An 11,340-nucleotide genomic window follows, 5' to 3' on the forward strand; every position below is an offset into this window, starting at 1 on the left:
TGTCTTGGAGAAGATTATTCTAAGATTACAAAAAATGTTTACAATGTTGCTTTGAATGGACCAGTTACTGCTAATGAAATTAGGGAAGCTAAACATAACATAAGGGCTAAGAAAGTGTTGTTGAGTGCCTTGAATGATTCAAAGATGACTAATGTGATGGGACTTCAAACCACACATGAGATATGGAAAAAGCTAGAGGTCTTGTATGAATATCATGCACAAGTTAAAGTTTCTAAGTTGCATAGTTTAAAAGGAAAGTATGAGACATTGAAGATGGGAGAAGATGAGAATATAACATCCTTTATGGATAAAGTAAATGAACTAGTTATGAACATAATATGTACCGATGAAACCCTTGAGGAAGATGATATCGTTGCTAAAGTGTTGAGATCATTGCCTTTTGACTACAAATATTAATTTGCTACTATTGATGAGAACTAGAGTGTGACTATTGTGACAAGAGACATGTTGGTCGGTAAGCCTTTTGCATTTTATTTGAGAAAATTTGGTGAATCACATGGAAAATCTTAGATTGTATTTAAAGGCTTTGTATTTGGGAAGCAACTGTATGATATAGGAGAGAGTTCATCAAGGGTTTCTAGATCTATGAAAGAGAAATGAGAGAGATGGAAGAATAGGAGAGAGAGAGAGAGTTGGATGAGCTTGAAGTACTTATTGCTCAAAGATTGCCTAAGGGAGCTAGTAAGTATGATGGAAAGTTACCTTTGAAATGTTTCTCATGTAATAAGATAGGACATTTTTCTTCTAGGTGTCCTAAAAGAATGTCTAGATATGATAAGAATGAAAGATGATATATTTGATAAGCATGATAGATATGAGAAACATGATAAGTATGACAAACCCTACAAGCTATACTGGAAGTATATTAATTAGAAGAAATGCTATTATGTTGTTCATGAAGGTGTGAAAGATGAGGAATCAAACAATGGGAATTCAGGAGATGAATTTGTATTTATTGCTAACAAGGAAGATGATCTAGTACCTATTAAACCTACAAGATGTGTTGTTGAGGAGAAATATTTAGCTGCTAAGATTGAGGAAAAAGATGAATGGGTAATTGAAAGCATTTGTTCACATCATATGAGATGTATAAAAGAAAATTTATGAGTATGGAGAATTATGATGGTGGTATAGTAAGATTTTGATTCAGGAGCACCAGAGTAATTCAAATCGGTTGAAACCATTTGCAGTGGAATTGCTTGGAGGTCATTGTATTTATTCATATTTGAGAGTTCAACATTATGGATTTTGATTTATCACCTTGAGTTTGTTGTCTTTATCATGTCCAAGATTCATGGCATTTGGATTTGATCTAGGTGAGATATCGATCCCGGTATTGGTATATTCTTATCGGTAGGTTTGCAGCGAGTTGAGCTAAGCTGAAATGGGTTGTGATTGATTTCTAGAACTTAAAAATTATGGAGCAATGTTGTTTTGTGCCTTGAATAATATTATTGGAGGCCCACGTGAAGTTCTATGCATTTTGAGGATGTTCTTGGTGATTTGAGCTGACATGTTATTATTTACAAGTTTCATCATGAGCTAGTTAGTCTTTGGCTGAGTTGATCAAATTATGTTGCTTGTAGATGATATAAATAATAAGTTTTGAGATTCATTTTTTTAAAAAGTTCAAAGAGGTGAGAGATGTAGTTTCTGAAGCTGGGGCAGGTTGTAGGTTGATCCAGTAGATCGCTGAGGAGAGGCAACTAGAATATGTAGTCAAACCGTGAAACCCAGTTATCAGAAGATGATTGGTTGTACAGATGATTTGCAGATCTGAGTTTTTAATTGTGATAGTTGTTTGTACTCTTGGGGTATGGTCTAGTATGTGTAACATCTAATAACATTATCTATTATAAGAATTTCTCTTTATGTTTCTCGGTTATATCTTGTATCGGTTTTGACCTTTCTATTTTACTGGTTATATCTTTTGTTGTGTTACTAGTTGTCAGTATCTTGTGTTGTTCTCAAAATCTGATTCCCTTTGAGACCCTTATGGTGATATGATAAACTCTAGTATGCAGAAGAAAGATCAAAGACAAGGAAACTTTAAGGACAACATATGACAAAGCTTGATTAACCTTCTACACTTCAAACTTGTTCCAAGTTCACGTGGGTATACCTTTGTGAACTGAATTCACACTTTTAAAAAAGACAAATCCACAGCAAACAAGTCTAAAAACTAGTGGATCTTATCACCTTAAAACTAACTGAAACAAAGAAATCAAACTTGTACTCATGTTCAGCATTGACCTACAAGATATGTAAAAAGACAACCTCAAAAGATACCAGTGCCTTATCCAGGCCACAGAGTCATCTAAAGTTAAAACAATACTCCCACAATCAAATATCTCCACACATCCTATCAAATTGGCTTCTACAGATCCCTACATATGCCTGAAATACATAAGAAATTATTTATACAAAACTAAACTGCATTTATAAAATTCAAAGTATCCCACAAAGAATTTACTAATAGAAATGATTCCTGCGTATTTAATTCCCCTCATGAAGAGAAAAGCTAAGAAGCACACCTACTTAAGATTGCCTTACAACCCATATTCAAATGAATAACCCTAGATTACTCAAATTGAAAACAAGAAATATTTGCAAATATACTTGAAGACAACACAAAGTTTAAAACTCAAAACCAATGGTCTGTGTATTGATATTACTTCTGAAAGTATTACAAAAACATTTTAATGTTCTCCATAAGACTTGGAATAAATCTCAGACTAATTTTTGTAGCATTTCCTCACAATTATTTCTAGTCTCTTTTTCATTGGTCCTGGTATCCATTTATAATAATCATGGATGCAGACAAGCTTTGGACCCTTCTTTCAAAAATTTTATTACAAAAATATTACTTCACTCAAGAAGCAATTACATGAGCTTTTCTGCTCCAACGGCTTCTTCAGTTGGTGGCTCCTCTGTAATATCCTCTAACCATTCAGGAATGCCTTCTAACTGTTCTAGAAAATGCTCTGACTATTCCAGAGCATCTTCTTCTTGAGCCTCCACATCAGCTACTGCATACTTTTGGGACCAACCTTGGAAAACATCATCATTGGGCCATGAGTGGCCAATAATTGTTTTATTCAACTTTAACAACTTTTTCCAACCATTCCTCACTTTCCTTACCTCTGAATCCAAAAACCCATAATGAGATTTGATCTTCTCTATCTCCTCAATTGTCTTAACAAATAAAGAGGTGTCATCTTTATTGATTATCTCATGTACCCTTAAGGATAAATTAGCCCCTAACTCATCTAGCCATGCCTGTTTATCCTTTAACTGATTCTAGTTGACAAAACCTCCAAGGAACAATGCAAATTTATGCTCGATATATTCTTTCCGATGAAAATTAGCTTTTCTTTCCACATTAGTTCTTCCTTCAGCCAATTTTGTCAATCCTTTTGCCAATTTACAAGTAGACTTGATAGTGACATCAACCCCTGCCTCATCATATGATTCACACATCAGTTATAAGTCCACTTCTCTGGGCAACCATTTATTCATAATAGGCTCTAAAAGAGCCTTATCCTCATTCAACTCATTAATAGTATCCAAAATTCTTTTCATGTTGATACACACTATAGGAGCATCAATAGTGTTAGCAAAGCTTAAAATTGTTGCCTTTATCTTCTCCTCATACTTGCTTGCAAATAAGGCCTAGGCCTGTTGCAACTTTTCCATTTCATGTTGATAAGTCTCAGTCGGTTGAAAACTAGAAGTCATAGGAGAAGGAGGGAATTCTATAATTGGACTAATAGGTGGGGGTCTTGTTAGAGAGGAAGCAATCATCAATGTTGAAGACTCACCTTGATGATGTTGACTTGCCAATTGGCTCTGGAGTTTAGTGATGATGTTGTCCCTATTGGCTATTCCTTCCTTAGCATCATTATAAGCTTTTAAAATAGTCTCCAACTTCAATTGGAGACTAGCATTTTCTTGGACTTCCTTCTCTGCTACTGCCACATTAAACTTTGTAGTCTCTAGAACTGTACTAGCTACCTCCACCACTCCTATGTCTTGAACCCTCTTGACAATCATTTCTCTAAAGAGGCTAGAATCTGAGGGATTTTCCTTCTTCCTATTTTCATGTTTCTTTAATGACCATAGGACAAGAGCAGCATTATCCTTGTTGAAGGTCACACCTTCCATTGGCTTTGTTTCCTTTCTTACTGCATCAAGGATCAATGCATCAGCTATGTCCCATTTAAGGAGAATTAACACACCAACTTTATCCAACATATCCCTCCCTTTCTTTGGGGTGACTGCTTTGAACTCCTCCATCATTTCTTTCATAACTTTTTCTTCTACTTGGGCTACATCTTTGAGGGGCTTCTCATTTACCCTTTTCTCACATCTGACCTTGAATTGATCAATGTTCTATTTCCAAAGAAATTGTAGAAAAGCTCCTGATGTAACGAAGTTGCTGTCAGCTAGGAATTCTTCACTAGCTTGCTTAACAGTAAGGTCCAATTCTTGGCCCTTTAACTCACCATCAGTTAAATCCATTTCAGCATTTGGTGGCTCTTTGGGCATCCCTTCTTGGGTCTCCTCATAAGTGTAGGCAATCTCACCAAGACTCCCTAACTATAATAATTGTTCAGCCATAGCTTGTTCATCTCCAATGTGGATAGGAGACTGAGATGTGAAATATTGAGGCTCATCAGTTTCAATTTCTTTTCCCACTCTTTGCCTCTTAGGCGAATCCTGAATGTCTACAATATCTTCAATTTTCCTTTTCCCTTTTGAAGAGGAAGGCTCACCTGTCAATGGCATCATTACAATGTAATTTGGTCTCTTGAGCATTGCATAGTCACTTGGTGGGATTGCTTTAGCAAAAGAAGGCTTAGCCAAGACCATCTTAACCTTATCAGGATCATTTTGCATTATGGCCTCCATTTTTTCCTTTAGGGCCTGCATTACATCTTCAATATAAATAATCAAGAACTTTATTTTCTCCTCAAATGGGGTGAAGCTAGATAGAGGATCATAGCTAGTGTCAAACTGATGAATAAAATAAGGGGCTTTCTTATATGCCACCCACTTCTCCTTCCTCAGTTCCTGCACATCTAAGCTAAACTTGTTCCTAATCAAGTCCTCTGGAAACTGAAATTGATGAATCCTACCTCTGCACACTGCTCTTTTCTTGAACATGCCATTGAAGAAGTCCTCAAGGTCTGCACATCTTGACACTGCAGTTGATAACCTATATGGTTTAAATAAATCTTCAAAGAATCTCCATCCACCCTTAGTGATTACAAAATGGTGTGCCATGGTAATAGTTTGGAAAATAATCCCTTTACCTCTGTTAGTCAACTCAGTTTCCTGGACCCCTCCAATCTGTCTTAACACTTCTACAATCCCTATTTTCAATGGGACTTGATAGGGTAGTAAATAAGGGGTGCCTCTAAATCCAAACACTCTGAAAATAGTAGACACAGGGTACAAATAAATATCTCCCCAATTGTGAGCAATTCTGATATTCTCTACAAACTCTTTAGGTCTAATAAATTATAGAAGAGCTTTACGGATTCTAGGGTTTTCTCTACATAAGAGGATTCTGATTTTAGATGCAAACCATTTATCAAACTTCAGGTAACTTGCATCCTCTCTATCCCATGATAAAACAATACTCCACAATTGTACTGGCATTTCCTCTTTATCCTTGACCTTAACCAGGTCCATCTCCTTTGCAAAGTAATCAACACCCTTGAACAAGAACATGCGCATTGACATAGAATACCATCCAAATAGCTTGTCAACCTTAGCATTCTTGATTCCTACTAACCCTTTATGGATGGTGTCAGCAAGGTATGAAGCATAATCAAATGTAATAGCCAAAGAAGGATTCAAAATTTGGGCAAACATTAGCATATAATGGGTGGGCATATTCTTTTTAGAATCTTCCCCAAAGATCTGGCATAGGGCCCAATACATACCCTTAGCTCTCAGGGTGAACAAATTGAGAGAGAATGGTTCCATTGTGTTGGGGCCTACAACTATCAACCCCACTATCTTCACAAAGAACTCCCTTAATGGGCCATTCCTAAGATGATCCCTCTGAATGTTGTAAATCTGGGCTAATGATTCAAAATTAATAGGCTCTAACAAATTTGAGGATTCACTAAGTTTGAAAACTTTTTTGAATTCATCTTCATTAATTTCAATCAGGACTGATCTCTTTATGTTCCTGATGCATCTTGCCATAGAGTCATAATTCTATGCAATCAAAGATAACAGGTCTATATCCATAAATACACTTGGAACCAAAAGCTTTCCTACATCCTATTCCAATATACCATTCACAGGAGCTAGAGAATTTCTTTGCCCAAAACTGACTTTGAAAAGTCCTAAACCTAACATTCCTATTTCAGGGTCTCTCAACCACTTACCCTTATCATACAAGCCATCTCCAAATTTTAGATGAGGGTGTTTGGGTACCAATTCTTTGATCTTAGCCCCAGCATTGGTGGTCATAGTCAATTGTTCTAGAAAATCATCACATATATTTCGTTCCTGGTAGTCCACCTTCCCGAAGAATTCTCTTCTAGGTGCCATTTTTTATGAACAACCACACCACTATCAACTAGCACAGACCTCTAACACAGTAATTCACATGGCAAATATTTGAGAACAAACTAGAGTTATCAAGAAAAGCACAAAAAACCTGATGATTTGCCTGAAGAAAATTGCTCTACAACAATTCGCTCTACAATAGATTTCGATGAAATGATATTAGCAATCAAGTTGATGCAGACTACAGAAGACAAGTTGCAATTTAAGTCTTCAGGAATTAACTCTACATGCTTTGGCTTTCTTTTCATAATTGAATTCACCAAATTGAATTCAAAACTGGCTCCAATGGGTCATGATTCCTCTTAATCTTTCCTTAGTTTCACTCTTTCTCTCTTTCGCAGTGCATAAAACCCATGCTCTTTTCTTTCACGAAGCAACACTGGCTGTTGGATCACAAGAGCTTGCATTGTTTTTACCTCTGCTTAATATCTCTGCTTAAGTTCTTGGCCCTACCCTCTTTTCGCCACTCCGCAATCCTTAACAATTGAGCACTTTTCCTTTGCGAAGCTGTGCCAAGTGTTAGATCTAATTCAAGTCACCCTGCCTTTAACTTCAATCGGGGCTATTAATCTTTCTAACTAACTACACTTCACCCTGACAGCTAGAGGTTTTTGCCATTTCACTGAGGTTAATCTATGGGCATCTTTGGGCCATAAAACAATGAGAATCGTTGGATCAATCCTAAGATGAATGCCTTTTAAGTAGGCCCTACATCCAGGAATCACTTACCCCACCTTTTCATCAGTAAATAAATGCCACATGGCAGTCGATCATTAGCCATGGCAACTTGCTTGGGTTCCACTCTAGATCTACCACATGCTGTCTTTCATTATTCCCACATAGCTACCGGTTACACCTTGGTGGGCCCTTAACAATCTTTTAGAACTACGTGTCACTTGACATGTCCCTATCAAGCTCCACAAAAGTAATAGATATTTTGCCACGTCACAGCTACCTGTGACTTCCACCTGTCTTTTGTGACTTCACAAACACTAATCATCATTCAACTTGTGGCCATGAAATCACAAGAATTGTAGGATCAAAACTGAGTTGATCGACCTTTAACTTCATGCTTAGCCTGCCCTTTGGGCCCACCAACCCTTTTCGCAACTTCGCGATGACTATCTTGCTTGCATCTTACTTTCACGAAACTACGCAGACCTTCAAATCTCCGGAACTTGCTCATTGCTTAATCTTGTTTAAAACTGACAAACGTGGGTCCTCTGATTCATCTTTATCCATCTGGCATTTGGTCCATTACGTGTCACCTCTTTACTTGCTAAAAAATTAGTCTGATCCATTTCCTTTATTGCCACTTGTACTTGACAGATCACTTCTTTATTTCGAGGTATGACTCACCCTCTTAGGCCCACCCTTCAGTCCTTAAAATCAATTCATTGAACTCTTTAACTTTTGGCCACATGTCATTTTCTTATTTGCCACTTATACCAGCTGGACTACTTACCTAGAAGGCCAAGTCATTTTGCTACTTTGCAAAAGATAACTTTCGAGCACTTCAAATCAATGAAACTGCACTGGCCATTAGATCTTGGGAACTAGTGCATCTATTAGGCTTCTTACAAAAATTCTTCACATGGGCCCATTAGCCTTTGGCTACTTCATGAAGGATAAAACCACAAGCATCTCTTGGCCACAAAACAACGCAAGCCGTCGATCTTTGCCTTACCTGATCACCTTTTAACCCAAAGAAAAGTCTTCATTGCTGGGTCTCGCTAGAACTTTTCGCCACTTTGCGAAGGATAAAACATGTTTAGCTTGATCTCAAAAAATCACACCATCTGTCCGATCAAATGGGACTTGACCGGTATTTAACTTTGGTTCGAACCTATGTGTCGGGTCCACCTTTCTACCTTTCGCTATTTTGCAATGGATAAATTGTGAGCACTTTTTGGTCATGAATCAACGTAGACCATCAAATCAATAGAAAGCTGCATGATGCTTACAAGGCCCAACAGACATTTAGAAAAGGCATATTTAAAAGTGGGTATTAAAACATTTGAAAGGACGACCTAGGTAAATTATGAGGGGGGAAACATTTTCACGACAAAGGGACCCATTACTTAAGTGAATAAAGTAATGCTGAAATAGAAGCCAAAGGGTTTTATTAGTTACTAAAGTGATTTAAAACCCAAACCCTAAACCCATTTGGACGTAAAGTAGTCTTGAAGCAACAAGAACATACCAGACTCAAAATTTATGTAGACTTAGCCAATAATGGAAAACATACCTATTTTAAATAGTAATAATAGCAGCTCTGACTAGGGATGGTTGATCACAAGGTCAACACAAGAACTCAGAAAACTCCAAAGAAACAGACCAACAACAAGCCCAAAACAAACAACCAAAGCAAACTATATACAAATAGAGGACCTACTGTGCATGGACTTCAAGAGAAGTAATACTTTAGGAATTGTCCATGCATTGGAAATTCTTGTACTTCATCATTCATATTCTTCAAAAAATATGAGTCTTTTCCATTTTGATCACAAACCACAGAAGGGCCGATCCATAATGACTCAAACTTTTTATGCTTTCCCTTGTCTTGTCCTCTTGCATTCCACTGAAGAACAACATCATTGATTTGAAACTTTCTCAATGATGTCCTTTTATCAAACAGATATTTAGACTGCAATTGGATCTCTAGATTTCTCTTATGAGCTAGAGTTTCGATCTCTTCCACTTCCACTATCTAAATCATTCGGTTCTCCATAGGCTCAGATAGATCCATGTCTTTATCTTGCAAGAATTTATAAATGGGAAGAAGATTGTTTACTGGCAATCTAGCATGTGTATCATAAACCAGCTCAAAAGATGACATTCCAATGGCCTTCTTGGCAGTCACTCTGTCAGCCCACAAAGCAAATTTCAACTTTTGATCCCAAGACCTCTTGTTCTCTTCTAGGATTTTCTTGATGATATTCAAGAGGCTTTTATTACTAGATTTAGCTTGTCCATTTCCCTGAGGATGGTAGGGTGAAGAGTAAGACATGATTATTCCATGACTGGCACAAAATCCAACAAACTCTTCTGACCTGAAACTCATGGCATTATCCATTACTAACTTTGTAGGGATTCCAAATCTAGTTATAACATTGTCCATCAGGAAGTCAATGACAACTTTACTTGTAGCTCTTCTGGTGGGAATAGCTTCAATCCATTTAGTAAAATAATCAGTAGCCACTATGATCCACCTATGACCTCTACCTAATCTTTCAACAATTTCTCCAATAAAATCAATGCCACATTGGAAAAAAGGGGCTTCCACTGTGACTGGATTTAGGGGTAAAGCTCCTTCATACTTCAATTTGGATGAAAATTTTTGACATGGGTCACATTTCCTGACATGTTCATGAGCATCCTTGAATAAGGTAGACAAATAGTACCCAGCTTAGATTATCTTACCAGCAATTGTCTTAGCAGAGTAATGGCCTCCACATACTCCATCATGCATTTCAATCAACACTCTTTTTGCCTAGGATTCATCCAAACACATTAGTAGTTCTCCAATCTCTCTTTCTCCAAAATAGATCACCTTGAATGAGAACATATTTTTGTGACTTGAGTTTTAGAGTTCTTCTCTAATTATGTGTCATTCCTTCTGAAAATGTTGCATCTCTTAAGAAATGGACTACCTCTGAATACCAGGGTTGCCTTTCAATACTGGTGACCATGGTGTTTTCAACTTCAACATTGTTTACTTCAACATCAAGAAGATTTTTTTCAGTCATGAGCTTTGCAAGGCCTAAACCTCTTACCAATTTAGTAATTTTTATTTCAAGATCAAACTCTTGAATTCTGTTTATCCATCTACACCTTTTACCCGTGACCTCATATTGGGATAAAATGTCCTTGACTGTAGCATGTGGAACATAAGCAACTACTTGTGCATTTACAAGATATGGCCTAAAAGCCTTGACAACTTTAACCAAAGCATATGCTTGCTTTTCCATGATTTCATATTTCAATTCTACTACTTGTAAAGACTTGCTATAGAAGGCTATGGGATGTTCATATCCCTCATTATCCTTTTGTAACAAAACTGTAGCTATTGTATGGTATGAAGCAAAAGAGAATAGAGAAAAGGGCTTACTGTAATTAGGAGATTTCAACACGGGTGCTTCCTGAATGGCCTTTTCAATCTCATCAAACACCCTTGATGCTTCTTGATCCCAACAAAATTTGGTATCCTTCTTGAGCAACTTGACAATGGGCTTAACCATCTCTGCAAAGTTTGCAATGAATCTTCTAACAAAATTAACTTTGCCTAAAAAAGACTGAATACCTTTAACACTCTTTGGTTCAGGCACATTGTTTATTGCTTCAATTCTTTCAGGGTCTATCCTCACCCCTTCCTTGGAGACAATATGCCCTAGCAACTTCCCTTCAGTAATAGCAAAATGACACTTCTTGGGGTTTAATGAGACACCAAATTCAAAGGCCTTATTGAACACTTTTTCCAAATGCCCATAGTGGTCATCAGCCTTTTTGGAGAAGCATGTTAAATCATCTTGGTACACTACCATGATGATATTAATGAATTCTTTGAAGGCTACATCCATAGCTCTCTAAAATGTAGCTCCAACACTTTTTAATTCGAATGGCATTCTTACATAGAAATATGTTCCCCATGGAGTAGTGAAAGTAGTTTTGAACTATTCAGATTCTCTCACCAACACTTGATTGTATCCTGAAAAACCATCCATCATTGAT

The sequence above is a fragment of the Cryptomeria japonica genome, chromosome 4 (assembly GCF_030272615.1).
Source record: "Cryptomeria japonica chromosome 4, Sugi_1.0, whole genome shotgun sequence".
Lineage (NCBI taxonomy): Eukaryota > Viridiplantae > Streptophyta > Pinopsida > Cupressales > Cupressaceae > Cryptomeria > Cryptomeria japonica.